This window comes from Elephas maximus, chromosome 10 (assembly GCF_024166365.1).
Source record: "Elephas maximus indicus isolate mEleMax1 chromosome 10, mEleMax1 primary haplotype, whole genome shotgun sequence".
Lineage (NCBI taxonomy): Eukaryota > Metazoa > Chordata > Mammalia > Proboscidea > Elephantidae > Elephas > Elephas maximus.
Window position 1 is genome coordinate 42,837,866 of NC_064828.1, and position 15,653 is coordinate 42,853,518.

Here is a 15,653-nt window from a genome sequence, read left to right on the forward strand (position 1 = left end):
TCCCGCCTAACCCCATACACAACCTCTACCCCTTCCCACCAGCCCATGCTGCAATGCAGTCAGAAGAGAGCCACCTGCCCGCCTCCACCCTGAACCCCCTGCTGTCCCTACCCACCAGCTCCTGCCATTCCATTTTTTCTCTTCCTTCCTTTTCTTTCTCCCTCCTACCTAGCCCCATATACCACCACACCCCTTCCCCCCAGGCCAACCACACTGTTCCTGGCACACTGCCACCTCAGGTCAATGCCATACCCACCTGCCAGCTCTAGCTGTGTCATTTTTTTTCTTTTCCTCCTTTCTTCTTTTTTTCTCCCTCTGATTTAGCCCCATACCCCTCCCCTTCCCACTAGGCTTCACCACACCACTACAGGTAGAGAGTTATGGGTCCATCACTGCCCCAAATCCCACCTGCCCCAACTGGCCAGCTCCCGTCACTTTCTACCCCCCCACCTAGTCCCATACACCACCTCTACCCCCTCCAACAGGGCCACACTGCACCACCATGGGTAGAAAGGCAACAGCCTACCACTAGCACAAGTCCACCCACCACCGACCATTGGTTCCTGCCACACCATATTTTTTCTTTTCTTTTTCCCTTTCTTCTTTTTCTTTCTCCCTCCCACCTACCTCACATGTCACCCACACCCACTTCCTGCTTGCCCCCCAGTTTGCCCTGCCCCCACTTGCCAGCTACCCTTTATTTCTTTTTCTCTCTTTTCTTTTCTTTCTCCCTTCCACCTACCTCATATACCACCTCTCCTCACTTCCTGGTGGCCCCCAGGTTTGCCCTCCTCCCACCTGCCAGCTACCCTTTTTTTCTTTCTCTCTCTTTTCTTTTTTTTCTTCCCTCCGCCTAGCCCTGAACACCACCCCCCCCCCCTTTCCTTCTGGCCCTCTCCATGCCACTGAGGATAGAGCATCACCAGCTCAGGCCTAGTGCCACACCAGGCCTGCACTGCCCCTCCCCTCTCACCACTCAAACAGCTGCTGAATGGTGGGAAACAAACTCTTAACACCCCCCAAGTGACACTCTGCCTATCTGATGAAAGGCTATGAACGCACCACACTGATGGGCCAACATCAGGAGGCAGACAGGGCTTGCCTAGTCCACCCAAGCCATCTCATCAAACCAGGGTACAGTGGAGTGGGCTCAACCTGTCTGCTGCTGCCCTACCCACCCATTCAAGGTGGTGACAGCTATCATGTCCACAGACAAGCAAGCAGCAAAGAACGCCTGGCCTGCCTGCCCAGACGTATCAAAACAAAACAAAGAAACAGCCAAACATACAATCACTAAACAAAGAAAATAATACCTTAATATCTCCGATACAGCAGACAGTAACAAAACATATAAAAAAGAGGACAAAATGGCTCCAGCAAATGACCAAGATAATCAGATGACCTTCCACTAGAAGAAAAGGCAGTGGAACTACCTGATAAGGAATTCAAAAGGCTAATATTTAGGGCTCCCCAAGAGATTAGAAAAGAGATCAAGGAAAATATAGACAAAACCAAAGGAAAAAATAGGCAAAATCATGGAAAACTCAGATTAAACCAAAGAAAACATAGCCAAAATCAAGGAAAACACAGACAAAGCAATAGAAGAATTCAAGAAAACAATACAAGAACAACTACAAAAGAGACTTACATAACTGGAAAAACTTACCATCCTCACAGATAGGAAGGCTCAACGTTGTGAAAATGTCAATCCTACCCAAATAGATCTAAAGATATAATGCCATCCCGATCCAAACTTCAACAGCATTCTTTAATGAGATGGAAAAACTAATCACCAATTTTATATGGAAAGGAAAGAGCCCCGGATAAGAAAAGCGTTATTGAAAAAAAAAGAACAAAGGAGGGGACCTCACACTACCTGACGTCAGAACCTACTACACAGCCATGTTAGTCAAAACGACCTGGTACAGGTACAACAACAGACACATAGACCAATGGAACAAAACAGAGAACTCAGATGTAAATCCACCCACCTATTGTCAGCTAATCTTTGACAAAGGACCAAAGTCCATTGAATGGGGACAAGACAGTCTTTTTAAAAATGGTGCTGGTAAAACTGGATGTCCATCTGTAAAAAATGAAACAGAACTCATACCTCACACCATACACAAAAACTAACTCAAAATAGACTAAAGATCTGAATATAAAACCTAAAACAATAAGGATCATGGAAGGAAAAATAGGGACAACATTAGGGGCCTTAATATATGGCATAAATGCAATAAAAACCATAACTAAAAATACAGAAACACCAGAAGATAAACTAGATAACTGGGAGATCCTAAAAATCAAACATTTATACTCATCAAAAGACTTCACCGAAAGAGTAAAAAGAAAATACACAGACTGGGAAAAAAAAAACTTGGCTACAACATATCTGACAAGGGTATGATCTCTAAAATCTATAGAATACTTCAACAACAAAAAGACAAATAATCCAATTAAAAACTGGGCAAAGGATATGAACAGACCCTACACCAAAGAAGACATTCATGCAGCTGCCAGACACAAGAAGAAATGCTCACAATCATTAGCCTTTAGAGAAATGCAAATCAAAACTACAATGAGATACCATCTCAACCCAACATTATTGACATTCACCAGGTAGGAAGGCACAGGACTGGGCAGAGTTTCATTCTGTTGTACATGGGGTAACTATGAGTTGGAACCAACTCAATAGCACCAAACAACAACAATTAAAAAAAAAAAGAAAAGAAAAGAACAAATGTTGGAGCGGTTGCGAGGAGATGGGAACATTTGTGCACTGCATGAATGGATAAGAAAAATTATGGTGCACACATGCGATGGAATACTACGCAAAGATAAAAAACAATAATGAATGCACAAAACATCTTACAACATGGATGAATCTGGAGGGCACTATACGGAGTGAAATAAGTCAATCACAAAAGGACAAATGTTGCATGAGACCACTATCATAAAAACCCAAGAAAATATTTACATGCAGAAAAAAAAAACAACAATTTTTGGTGGTTACAAGGGAGGGGATTGGTGGGGAAGAGAAATCACTAACTAGATAGTAGCCAAATGTTAACTTTGGTGAAGGGAAAGACAACACACGATATAGGGGAAGTCAGCAAAACTTGACCAAGGCAAAGTCGTAGAAGCTTCCTACACACATCCAAATACCTTAAGAGACTGAGTTACTGGGGCTGTGGGTAGGGTACATGGTCTCAGGGGACATCTAGGTCAATTAATATAATATGGTTCATAAAGAAAATGTTCTACATCCTACTTCAGAGTGAGTAGCATCTGGGGTCTTAAAAGCTTGTGAGAGGCCTTCCAAGACACATCTAATGGTCCCATCGTGTCTGCAGCAAAGGAGAATGAAGAAAACCAAAGTCACAAGGAAAATATTAGTCCAAAGGACTAATGGACCACATGAACTACAGCCTCCACCAACCTGAGCTCAGAAGAACTAGACTAGATGGAGGTGCCTGGCAACCTCCATCAACCACTCTGACAGGGATCACAATAGAGGATCCTGGACAGTATCGCAAAAAAACATAGAACAAAATTCAAATTCACAAAAAAATACCAGACTTACTGGTCTAACAGATACTGCAGGAACCCCCAAGACTATTGCCCAGACAACCTGCTAACTCAGAACTCTAGCCACTCCCAAAGTCCATCTTTCAGCCAAAGATTAGACAGGCCTATAAAAGCAACAACACACCTGAAGAATGTACTTCTTAATCCAATCAAGTATAGGAGACCAAATGAGCAACACCTGCCCAAAAGCAAAGACAAGAAGGCAGGAAGAGACAGGAAAACCAGACAAATGGACACAGAGAACCCTGGGGGGATAGGAAAAAGGGAAGAGAGCTGACACATTGTGGGGATTCCAACCAATATCACAAAACAATTTGTGTATAAATTTTTGAACGAAAAACTTATTTATGCTGTAAACTTTCACATAAAACACAATAAAAAGAGTACGACCTAGTGATCTACTTCTGAAAAATCAGTCATTGATAGATTTATTCTGACACACATGGGGTCAGCATAAGTCAGAGTTGACTGGACAGCACTGGTAGATAGGTTGCAATAGAGATGCTATACCTGGGAGTAGGTCCCAGGAATCTGTATTTTCCTTAAATCTATAGGTGAGAAGGAAGAGCTGCAAACATTCATTAATAATTAGGACACAAAATGTACGAAGTATGAACCTAGGAAAATTGGAAGTCATCAAAAATGAAATGGAACACATGAAGATTGATATCCTAGGCACCTGTTCTTCTCAGGTGCGCTACAGTCGGTTCAACTCATAGTGACTGTATGTACAACAGAACAAAACACTGCCTGGTCCTGCACCGTCCTCACAATCATTGCTATGTTTGAGCCCATTGTGCAGCCACTATATCGATCCATCTCAACAAGGGTCTTCCTCTTTTTCGCTAACCCTCTACTTTACCAAGTATGATGTCCTTCTCCAGGGACTGGTCCCTTCTTACAACGTGTCCAAAGTACATGAGACGAAGTCTCATCATCCTCACTTCCAAGGAGCACTCTGGCTGTGCTTCTTCCAAGACAGACTTGTTTGTTCTTCTGCAAGTCCATGGTATATTCAATATTGTTTACGAATACCACATTTCAAAGGTATCAATTCTTCTTTGGTCTCCCCTATTTATTGTCCAGCTTTCTCATGCATATGCCAAAAAAAAACCCCAAACTCGTTTGCCGTCAAGTCAATTCCTACTCATAGCAATCCTATAGGACAGAGTAAAAATGCCCCATAGAGTTTCCAAGAGGCACCTGGTGGATTCAAACTGCCGATCTTTTGGAAGCTGTAGCTCTTAAACACTATGCTACAAGTGTATGTCAGGCAATTGAAAATATTGTGGTTTAGGTGAGGTGTACCTTAGTCCCCAAAATGGCATCCTTGCTTTTCAACACTTTAAAGGAGTCTTTTGCAGCAGATTTACTCAATGCAATACATCGTTTGATTTTTTAACTTTTGCTTCCATGGGCATTGATTGTGGATCCAAGTAAAATGAAATCCTTGACAATTCCAATGTTTTCTCCATTTATCATGATGTTGCTTATTGGCCCAGTTGTGTGGATTTTTGTTTTCTTTATGCTGAGGTGTAATCCATACCGAAGGCTGTAGTCTTTGATCTTCATCAGTAAGTGCTTGAAGTTTTCCTCACCAAGCAAGATTGTGTCATCTGCATATTGCAGGTTGTTAATGAGTCTTCCTCCAATCCTGATGCCACATTCTGCTTCACATAGTCCAGCATCTCAGATTATTTGCTCAGCAAACAGATTGAATAAGTATGGTGAAAAAATACAACCCTAATGCACACTTTTCCTGATTTTAAATCATACAACTTCTCCTTGTTCTGTTCCAACAACTGCCTCTAGGTCTATGTATAGGATCCATGTAAGCATAATTAAGTGTTCTGAATTCCAATTCTTTGTAATTTTAACCATAATTTGTTATGATCCACACGGTCAAGTGCCCTTGCATGGTCAATGAAACACAGGTAAACATTTTTCTGGTTTTCTCTCTTTTCAGTTAAGATGCATCTAACATCAGCAATGATACACCTTGTTCCATGTCACCTACTGAATCCAACTTTAATTTCTGGCAGTTCCCAGTTGATGTACTGCTGCAACCATTTTTCGAATCATCTTCAGCAAAATTTTACTTGTGTGCGATGTTAATGATATTGTTCCAAAAAATGGTACAGGCTACTTAGAATTGAAAATCATATGGTCTACTATGCAGGGAATAACAAATTCCAGAGGAACAGTGTCACATTCATCGTCAAAAAAGAATGTTACGAGATCTATCCTGAAATACAATACAAGGCTATCAGTGAGAGGGTAATATCCATATGCATAAAAGGAAGATCAGTTAATATGACTATCATTCAAGTTTATGCACCAACCACTAATGCCAAAGATGAAGAAATTGAAGATTTTCACTAACTTCTGCGGTCTAAAATTGATCAGACATACAATCAAGTTGCACTGATAATTACTGGTGACTGAAATGTGAATGTTGGAAACAAAAAAAGGAGGATCAATATTTGGAAAATACTCCCTTGGTGATAGAAACAGTGCTAGAGATCGCATGATAGAATTTTGCAAGACCAATGACATATTCTTTGGAAATAGCTTTTTCAACAACATAAACGGTGACTTTAAACATGGACCTCTCCAGATTTAATATACAGGAATCGAGTTGATTACATCTGTAGAAAGAAACAATGGAGAAGCTCAATATCTTCAGTTAAAACAAGGCCAGGGGCCAATCGCAGAACAGACCATCAATTGCTCATATGCAAGTTCAAGTTGAAGCTGAAGAAAATTAAAACGAGTCCATGAGAGGCAAAGTATGACCATGAGTATATCCTACGTGAATTTAGAGACCATCTCAAGAATAGATTTGACGCACTGAACACTAAAGACCAAAGACCTGGCAAACTGTGAGATGGATTGACACAGTGGATACAACAATGGGCTCAAACATAGTAATGATTGTGAGGATGGCACAGGACTGGGCAGTGTTACATTCTATTGTATTTATGGTTGGTGTGAGTTGGAACCTGGATGGCACATAACAACAACAACACAGGTGATTATTATGCACCCAAGAGTTTGAGAGGCAGTGACATCTGAATACATGGATTTCAAGTGAGTCGAATCATGTTTCTGTCCCAGTTTTGTCACCTGCGAGCTGGAAGGCCCTGAGTAGCTCACTTATCCTTTCTGAACTTCAGTTTTTCTTTTGGGGAGAAAAATAGTAATAATATCTACTGTACTTATTCTCCAGCCTGCCATGAAAATCTAAAGAAGATCTTGCATGGAAAATAAGCAGTACGATAATGACGAATACAGTAATGTTGTCCAAGATCACGGAATGTATTAGTAAGAGAATCGAGACTGAAACACCTGGGTTCTTGGTTTTAACCCTCTTCTGGGACAAACACTAACTATGTTAGCAGCTTTCCGAACTTTCCCAGATCTTCAGAGCTACTGAGAACTTCAACACTCTGTACAAAAGACAGGGAAGGAGTTGACTGTGAGCTGCTCTCAATGAAACAAAGAGCCTCTTCTCTATCCTCCCTTCTTCCTCAGTTGCACAGACCATTCCTTTCCCTAAACAAGCTCACACAAGGCCTTCTAGAAAGGCACGGCCATCTTCCTTCATTTTCACGGAAAAGGATTATTGAGTGGGAAGTGTTCAGGATGAGGGAGTGTTACTGGGGAGTGGGCGGTGGAGTGACAATCCTGGCCTAGATTGTGTTTTTCAAGTTTGATACGTGTCAGTGGAATGGCATATACAGCCTTGCTGAAGCTTTTGGGGAGTCAGAATTTGAGAGCTGGTGGGTGAGAAATTGAGATCATCTCTCCCTGATTATTCACCTCCTCCAACCTATATTTTTAATTCACCCACCCTTAATTCTAATCTTCCCTCCAAGCAATTTTCTAGAACTCAAGAAGCCAGTTGCTATCTTCACAGCTTTCTCAGTCTTTCTCAAACTCAGTCTAATGTAAAAAGAAGACAGTAAATTTTACATAATGCCGTTATTCTATTTAACCAAAAACCCAATTTTCCAACCAAGTTGACAGAAAAAAAAAAAAAGATAATGTGTCCAGGCATTAAAAAAAAATTTTTTTAACCTGTAAAAAAAAAATATTTAAAAGCTAATATATATTTCTCAGTTTCAAAACCCAGTTTTATCCTTTACTGGCCTTGGGCACTTAATTTCTCTGTTCCTCGTTTCTTTTTCCATAAAATAAGAATAATGACTATAATACATAGGTGCTATAAGGACTAGGTGAGTTAATGCAGGTAAAGCCCTTAGAACAGTACCTGAAACATGCAACTATGTGGAGCACTGTAGACTTTGCCACACCATGCTCAATTACTGCAACTGTCTATCTGGTCTCCTGTCTTTAATCTTTCCTTGCATCTAATGGAGTGTCTCATAATGAACCTTTCTTAATCATCATTAAGTCCTATTTCTCCCACCTTAAAAAGTATATTTATAACCTATTACATGAATTCTAAACTTCTTGATTTAGCCTTTAAAGTGTTCCCTTCATCAGTCCCTCCAACTCTATCGAACCACATTGCCCAATACCTCTAAGGCAGGCTTTCCTACCCTCAGCACTGCGGACATTTCAGGCTGGCTAATTCTTTGTTGTGAGCAGCTGTCCTGTGCATTGCAGGATGTTTATCAATGCCTCTGTCCTCTATCTATCAGATGCCAGTACACTCTTTCAGATGTGACAACCAAAAATGTCTCCAGAGATTGCCAGATATTCCTTGATGGACAAAAAATTGCCCATAGTTGAGAACCACTGCTCTAAAAACACCTTCTCTCTTTCTATGCTTTCCTTACTATTTCTCAAATGGGCCTGGACCAATCTCACTTCATTGCCTTTACTCAAAGCCTGTTAATTTTTAATACAAAAATAAAGTGCCATAGAAAGACTTTGAAATGGCTGTCCCAAAAGAAACATAAACTTGCAGTGTGTGATTCAGTACTATGCACATAAAAGGTAGATTAATTTTCTATTGCTGCTTAACAAATTACAACAAACTTAGTGGCTTAAAACAGCACAAAGTTATTATTTTCTAATTCTACAGGTCAGAGTTCTGAAATGAGTCTCACAGGGTTAAAATTAAAGTGTCAGCAAGGCTGCGTTCCTTCTGGAGCTCTAGGAGAATATGTCCTTTCCACATTCCATGGCTCCTGACCCCATTTTCCATCTTCATAGCCACATCTCCCTCTAAATTTCATTTCAGCTGGCAAATGTTCTTTTGCCATGTAAGGTAACGTAGCCACAGGTTCCAGACATCAGAGCATGGACATCTCTGGGGGCCTGTTATTCTGCCTACCATGTGAGTAAAAAACTGTGAAACAGTCGCAAACTTGAAATTGGTTATTGTTACATGACTTTCTGAACACATTTTCTCCCTCTCATCTCAGCTGAGCAGCATAACTCTACATCCTTTGGACTTGTGATTGCTAACTGAATTTCTATAGGCTCTCATGACCATCTGCTTTACTGACCAAGATATTTCATGAATTCACACTCTCTTTTCTGGTTTAGAATAATCGATATCAGAAACAGATGGGGTGAAATCTTTCGAAGCTTTGTCACAACTTTAACAAAGGAAGCCAGAAAAAAAATCTAACAAACTTTAAATGCTACCTCCATATTAAGTATTAAAAAAAAAAAGTATTAGTACGTACATTATAAAGAACTTTAGCAGTGCAATGGTTAAGCACTGGGCTGTTAATCTAAAGGTTGGTGGTTTGAATCCACCTAGTGGCTCTACAGGGGAAAAATATGGAAAACCACTTCCACAAAGATTACAACCAAGAAAACCCTATGGGGCAGTTCTACTTTGTCACATGCTGTCGCTAGGAGTTGGGATTGACCCATGGCACCCAACAACACCAACAACGTGTACATTATATATATAGACTAAGTATACATATTACTAAGTATACTAGTTACTTATAGACTTACAAAAGTATGTAATAGGTGTTCAACCAAAAATGGGCAATGGGGTTCTCTGGCACTAGACAATGGAGGCACAGCCATCATATATAATTATATAGGTTATTTTCAGCACAAGGTTCCCAATATTTAGCATGTGTTCCATCCCTAAGCCATATTCCCAAGACCATGTCCATCTAGAGGAAGGGAAACCTTTTGGCTAATTTTCGCAAAGGTGCCAGAGGAGCCAGTAGCTGCCTGACCTTGATGGTATTAAGAAGGATGGGTGGTTACCTTAGGCAGATCCTCACTGGAACACAATTAGCCATACCTATGACTCTGGGTGAAGCTCCACATACACTGACCAAAGACATTCACTTCACTGCTGGAAGAGTATGGAACATTGACAGAGATATGTAACACCTACCACTAGACATATAGCTGAAATATTCTGTACAGATAGAACGTGACCAGGACAGAGTTAAGCTCTGATAGTGTTTCCAAGCACGAACATCAATCTACCTTGGTCTCCACCTTAGCTTCTACTAATCCTATCTGTACCCATTTTTGGCCAGGTCTACCATGAATTGTTCATTTTAATTCAATGGTCCCCTCAGCAGCACATAGGGCATCATATACACCACTTTATGACAGTTATAAAAGTATTAGCTTATACCTAAGATTACCCCCCAAAGCAACAAGGTGTTCTACCAAAGTAAACCCTAGTTAGATAGAATCTATTCTTTTTAAGTATCTCATCTTACTTAATATCAAAATACATTTGACTAATCTCAACACCAGCTAGTTTGAGACTACAGGCTACCCACCAAGTCTGGGAAAACAGATTAACACCTAATAAAAGTTTTGTTGATATTGTATTACAATACCAAATAAAATCATATTGTAACGTAACATAAAATAACATAATAAAACTATGTTTCCAAACTTTATGGCCACACTGTAGACATGGAAAGAGATAGAGAGACGGGGGACAGAGAGAGGCACAGAGGGAGAAAGATGCATTACAAATCACCCAGCATAACCTCGTATACAAAGATAAAATTCATCATCATCAAAAGAGCTCTCTGAGATGCTTAGAGCCCACAATTTGCTTGTTCTCATGAAAAAATGTACTATTCAAACACTGACAAACAATATCTAAGAATCCCTGGTAGAGATAATGCTATACCATTGGCATGTCATTCATTTTAAAGACCTTTTTATTGTGGAATAGCAAAGATCTGATAGAAATGATTATGGTTCTGGAAAATATATATTTCAGCAAAATCACACATTTCTACAGATCCATACACTGAATGTCGGTTTCTTTTAGAAAATCAAATACAAATAAATGTGCTTGGAAAGAAATGTATTGGAATTCTTTTTCAAAACCTTTCTTTTCCTTTTGTGTATGTCTTAGAAGAAAGGAAAAGCAGTCCTTTACAAAGGCAATGAGGTGCGAGCTTATCCTACAACTCTAGGATTTTGATTAAAGGTACATTCTAGCACAAGAGTCACAGAGGACAAATAAATGTATAGTACACAGCCTGCCCACAGCTTACCTGTTTGGGTTTTCCAGGCCCTTGTCCCACCTCTCCCCATTCACATGGCTAAACCTCTAAGCACACTAGTTTTCCCACTGTTCCCTGAGTTTTCTGACCTCCACGGCTTTAGACACACTCTTCCCACTGTCTGAAATCCCTTTGCCCCTTTATGTACCCGGCAAATCCATCAAGTAAGGCCTCCCTGACCTTTCTTCACTCCCTTACCTCCACTATGACTGCAGAATTTAGCTCCCAGTTTGTGTTTCCAAAACCCTTATGTATGTTATATGGGCCTCTATTACAGCAACTATCGCAGGGTGTTATTATTTGTGTACATGTATATATGCCACCCACCACTAGAAGGAGCTTCTTGACAGCTGGGTTTTGACACATTTTTCCAGTACTTGGAGGCTAACATATTGTATGGTATAGTTTGATGAACAGAATTGAGTAGAGGAAACACACAAGAGATGAACTTTCTTTTTCCTGAGATGATATCCATCCCAGAGAATTTAGAAATATTCTTAAAAGGCCAGTAATGAACCTAATGGTACTTAATACCAATTATGTTCAATCTTCAATTTTAGAAATAGCTTCAGATTTAGGGCTTTCTATGAATGGCAGTTTTAAACAAAGATATTAAAGGAAATTTTATTGCAGCAATTGCTCAAGTTGGAACAGATTTGAGAACAAATCCAATTTAAATACATACCATTTACTTCTATTTACCTATAAGACATCTAAAATGGAACACTTTGGGAGAGAATTATAAAAGTCTCCGTCTTCAATTGTGAGGAAGTCTTTTTTACAGCTTTTCAAACATTGTACTGTAGTTGGTTATTCAAAACTTCACATTATCTCAGATTGTTCAGCTGCCATAGATTGCTCACTATAACATTCAGTCAGATGAATCTGTCCTCTACGGGAAGCCCTGGTTCCAATGGATTGGCTGTAGACTTCCCCAAGATGGCACAAATTAGGACCATTTCCCCAGGCCCTGCTCTATATAACCCCATATTCTCCTAATGATGGGACAGCAACTCTGGGAGGCAGGGAGTTTAAGAAACCCCAACTGGGTTTTTTGTTGTTGTTGTTGTTTAAAGACCTGGGGCTGACAAAGCTCTTTAAAACAATACCTGGTTATTGAAGTTGTAACAAAACTAGCAATCTCATAATATTTTGATGAGCATAAAGTAGTCAGACTATTCTGGAAAGCCACTCCAACAATATAAAAAAAAAAAAGTTGGCTTGGAGTCAATCCCAACTCTTGGTGACCTCATGTGTGTCCTCCATAGGGTTTTCAGTGGCTGATTTTTCAGAAGTAGATCACCAGGCCTTTCTTCCAAGGTGTTTCTGGGTGGACTCGAACCACTAACCTTCTTTCAATTAGCAGCTGAGCAGGCTAACCATTTGCACCACCCAGGGACTCAAATATGTTCATATTCCTTCTATGTAATCCCTGAAACTCTCCCATAAAGATTCATATGATGATGTTTCTAGCTGAATTCTGTGTTCTTGCTGTGTTTAATAGTTAGACACACGACATTTGTTTTCTGGACAGTAAGTTCATCCTCCATTTACTCAAAGGACCTTGAAGCAGTGCCTGTTATTTTATGTGGCTGGCACAGCTGTTTTTCCTCTCGTGTCAGTTTTCCTCTCACTTGAATGGTTATGTGAGTATATTTAGTCATTATTCGAATATCTTGATTGCATTTTTAGTATAGTATATTCTGCATTGTATCATTTGTAGCAATAAACATAAAACCAGGTTTGATCTCAGAGTAAATCCAGTCAAGTTGCTCAGCTAATGGTGTTTGCAGCGGGGAGGTGGGAAGTATTGGACTTGGAAATTGGCCCTCCCTTTTTAAGCTGTATAAAGTTTTTGGTCAAAGGAAATTTTACACATATGTGAGAATACATGCTTTCAATAAAATTTTTAAAAAAGTACACCACCTGTGATGGGCGAGTCAAGGAACCCAGAACACCATGCAGGTCCTACCCTCCACCCTCCCCTAGGCAGACTTCCCCAAGACAAACTTGAACATCAATCCTGTGAGGTGGGTATTTCTAGTTCCACTTAACAGGCACGGAGGTGGAGCGATTCAGTGAAGGCCACATGGTGATTCAAGGTGAAACCAGGACTTCCACGATCACCTTCTGATCACATATAAGACTTCCCCTGCCCAGGGCCTCCCATGAGTACAGTTAGAAAAACACTGTTCTGTTGTGTTTGTAAATTCTCCATTCAGTACTGAAACATGTTGCTTTTGGTTCTCTATATTTTAAGGGCAAAGGACTTTCATTTCAAACAGCCCTTCTTTTGTAGCGGCCAAAAGGAGTACAGAAATGGAGGTACAGCATACGAGTATGTGCTGCTTTTATGGTCATTATTTGAATTCTTAAACAAAATGCTGTTTCCCTTTATGCAGAGTTTCACTCTCTCCAGTAATTTGGGTCCTCTGAGGGGCTCATTTTCCTTTTCATGAGAGAAAGAGCAGGGCAAAAATATATGTGATCTAAAGATGATCGTGGAAGTCCTGGTTTCACCTTGAATCACCATGTGACCTTCACTGAGCCTCCTCCACCTCCTCATCTATTAAGTGAAACTGGAAATACTCACCTCATAGGGTTGATGTTCAAAACTGATTTAATCGCATAGAAAGTGCTCAATAGAGGTGCATTTCTACTGTCCACAGTCATCTTAGAGTTGATGAATTTTGCAGCAGGTGTTAAAAAAAAGACTGCCCCTAACAGCCATTGTTTTTACCACCATTGCCTGACTCTGTAGCTTTTAAAAGATAGGTCTGCGTCCATTTTCTTCCCCATACCTGGAATGACCTTTCTGCTTCTGTCTACTCCCTAAAATCGTACCCATCTCTCAAGGCCTACTCCTCAGTAACTTTCCTCCTAGTCCAGTCCTGCCTGACCCTTCCTCCTTTAACCTCCTACAACTCTTGGAAACCATAACACATCGTTTACCTCTCAGTTATCTACCTCCTTGTCTTTACTGTTTTGTTTTCTCATTCCTTATCTGCCTTGTTGCTCCAGCCACATTATAAACCCTTTGAGACAGGAGTAATACATGTCTGCATCTCTCATCCTTCCTAGGACATGTTGGTGAACTCTGTAGCTTGCAGTGCATGATCTTCATTGGAAAAATCATTAGTAACTAGACCAATGGAGGAAATTGTAGGCCGGCAGGGAATGCTTAGGGGAAGGATGACTCAACCATCAATTTCTTCCATACGAGCCATGTCTTCTTCTTTCCATATAGAAGTCAGCCCTGGACACAGACTGACATTTCTCTGGCTTTAAGAATCATCACGAATTAATTCCCTGCTCCACTTCACTGAAAGTTTTGTGGCGGAGGTGAGATTTTCTAAATTTATATGCAGTAAAGACTCAGTCACCCAGAATCTATGAGTAACAAATAAGATTCCATAGTCAGGTTTTCCAGGTAAGCAAAAATTTACTCCTTGAAAGCATCAGTAACTTTTATATTTTAACCATTTAATGAAAATGCTGAATTCTAAAATGCATAATATACTTCCCTGTTTTCTTAGAAAGGCTAACGTGGAGTTGATTTAACAATGACAGAGCAGCATCTCTCGAATTTTTCTACACAACTTCTTCTATAAGCAGAAAAGAGTGAACATCTATCTCCAAGAGAATAGGCACGAGATGCCCCATTTTTATCTTAAAATACCATCTAAATTTTGCATTCTCTATCTTTAAGAATGACATTAATATTTTAATTTATTGGTACCCAAATACTAGTTCATAGGCTTGACTAAGTTTTCACGTTGCCAATGACCTCTTTTGAGAAAGGTTATGTTTCTTCTATTTGGCTAAGAAACCAGATTAGCAAAGATTTTATATTGAATGTAAAAATAGGAATAAATAGACTTGAGAGCCTGAATATGTTTCCTGTGGATAAATGTATGAGTTTTAGTGGATGGGCCTCATGATATCCTTTTCAGGCACTTGGAGATCTTTTTTTCTCTCTTCCACGTTTTTGGCTGCATTACAGGTGAGGGTTCTGTGTAGCTAAATTCTGACTAGATGAATTGTTAGTAAACTTAAGCAGTAGGATAGACAACAAACTTCCCACTTGAACTAAGAAATAGTACTTTATAGGAAAAGACTGTGCTGTTATCTATGGCTACATTAAAAAAAAATAAAGTCCCACAATTTACTGGCATGCAACAATACACATTTATTCTCATACTCATGGGTCGGCATATCAACTAGGATTCAACTCATCTAGGCTGGGCTCACTAGGCAACTTTGCTTCAAGTCATAGGTCTGACTGAACTTGACTCCTTGATGCAGCTTGGGCTTAGGTCTGCTGCATGTATGTTCATTCTGGGATCTAGGCTAAAAAGACAGTAGCTACCTGGGGAAGCTCTTCTCAAGGTGATGACAGAATCGCAAGAAGGCAAGCCCACCTACATAAGCATATTTCAAGCCTCTGCTTGCTGTGTACCTCTAACATCCCACTGGCCAGAGCAAGTCACATGACAAAGCCCTGAAGTCAAAGGGCAGGAAGGTATTCTTCACCCACCATGGCGCCATCCCAAAGATGTGGATATCTACAAATCCTAC